The following is a 2,041-nucleotide window of genomic DNA, read 5'->3' on the forward strand; positions in this document are numbered from 1 at the left end:
ATAAGTAGTTGCCAGAGGTTCAGAGATGAGAGGAAGGGAAAAATGGATGAAGTGCAAGGGATTATTTTCATGGCAATAAAGCTATTCTTTATGATACCATAATTGTGGATATATAATACTATGTATTTGACAAAACTCCTAGAACTTCACAGCATAAACCTTAATGTATGAAAATTTAAAGGAAAATCACTTAGAAGGGGGAGAGATCCTAAAATAAAATGCAGAATTTTTTTTTTTTTTTTTTTTGAGAGAGAGAGCGCTCGCATACACACACAGGTGGTGGTAGGGGAAAGGGAGAGAGAAAATCCTAAGCAGGCTCCATGCCCAGCACAGAGCCGGACACAGGGTTTGATCTCATGACCCTGAAATTGTGACCCTGTGATCATAACCTGAGCTGAAATCAAGAGTTGGACACTCAACCATCCGAACCATCCAGGCACCCCAGATTGTGACAAAATAATCTAATTGTATTACAAGTTAACAAAACAACCTCACTAATGGGGAAAATGGTGTTCATCTAAGTAACTTTGGAAATGAGTAGTCTGTAAGATTATAGTCAAAAGAAACTATCCACAGCACCATACTGTAATTGATAATATTAATTCCCACATTGGGGTTTTTTTTTCCCCAGGGGAGAACACAAACAGTCCCCCACTACCACAAATTATGCAGTTGAGTTTCCCACATTTGGAGAAATCATTGGGGTCAGCGCATCCTGAGTGCAATGGATAAGCCTCACCCTTGGAAAACCACTTTTGTGATCATGGTATCTCCCCTGCCAGGTAAGTATGGGGGGGGGTTAATTTTTGATACTGCTATACTTATATACTAGAATCAATGCATTGGAATTGAAGTAAATGGATGGTGTGTGTGGGGGGAGAGCCAGTTTTCTCACTGTTGAAATGGGAGTTTACAAATAAGCAAGGGGGGGAGGCTAGAAAGATCTATGTGGTAATGGATTAGAGCTGGAGAGAGTATGAACTTCTGTTTAGCTTAATGAATAAAGACAGTTACATATAGAAATAGTTACAGATATATGTATATACACTAGTTAGTATATATACATACACTTGATCTGTTAGCTGAGTAATGACACCCCTATCAAAAAGTACATCCACTATTCGGATCTTGGATCTTAATACTATTCTCTAATAAAAGGAACCAGGATGCTTTGGAGAAACAGCTGAATCTAGAACTGGGGCAGGAAATATCCAAGATGAACCTGGCCTATCTTTCAGTGCCAGAAAAGAAGTACAAAAACAAAAAATCACAATGATGAGGTATGTCAAAGGGACACAGGAGCCAATTAAAAGAGCTCCCAATGACCAAAGCTGATACAATTTAAGCAAAAACATAAAGTAGTATTGGATTATAACCCAAAATATAAAATAAATATCCATGACCCAAATGGATATAAAGAAATGACTGACTGAATAAATAAGTAGATGGTGGAGAGGAGAAAAATTCCTGTGTAGAAGAATTCCAAATAATTTATGTAGACACTCTGCCTTCATGGAAGTGAAGCATAAATCCCTACTTCTTAAGTGTGAGCTCTGTAGAGTGACTTCTTTACAAAGACTGTAGTACGGAAAGAGGGGTGATGAGAGGAAGAAACTTACAATGGAGAAACTTGACAAACACCACCTCAGCCAGGTGATCAAGGTTGCTAGAAAGTATTTTTTAAAAAGATCTATTTATTGGACAGGTAAAGCAAGATGGCGGAGGAGCAGGAGACCTGGATTTCGTCTGGTCTCAGGAACTCAGGTGGATAGGGATCAAACCATTCTGAACACCTACAAACTCAACAGGAGCTCGGAGAAAAGAATAGCAACAACTCTCTGAACAGAAAAGCGACCACTTTCTGGAAGGTGGGATGTGCGGGGAAGTGAATCAGAGGCAATATTCGGGAGGATGTACGGCAGGGGAGAGGGCCTCTTTCGGCCACTTCTGGCAAGTGATAGAGCCTCAGAGCACAAAATCAGACCTTTTGGAGGTCGGCTCTGCTGAGGGACGTCGCTCCAGTGGCTGGGCGGGGGGTGGA

General features: G+C 40.6%; 1 non-coding gene across 1 annotated transcript; it reads right to left on the bottom strand.

Annotated features, from left to right (window-relative positions):
* Positions 1-628: 628 nt before the first annotated feature.
* Positions 629-790, bottom strand: LOC112818264 (U1 spliceosomal RNA). Its single transcript, XR_003206543.1, has one exon. It is a non-coding gene; the product is annotated as a U1 spliceosomal RNA (small nuclear RNA).
* Between the last annotated feature and the right edge of the window lie 1,251 nt (positions 791-2,041).

This window comes from Callorhinus ursinus, unplaced genomic scaffold, assembly GCF_003265705.2.
Source record: "Callorhinus ursinus isolate GAN/ISIS: 27379988/994484 unplaced genomic scaffold, GSC_fseal_2.0 scaffold1180, whole genome shotgun sequence".
Classification (NCBI taxonomy): domain Eukaryota; kingdom Metazoa; phylum Chordata; class Mammalia; order Carnivora; family Otariidae; genus Callorhinus; species Callorhinus ursinus.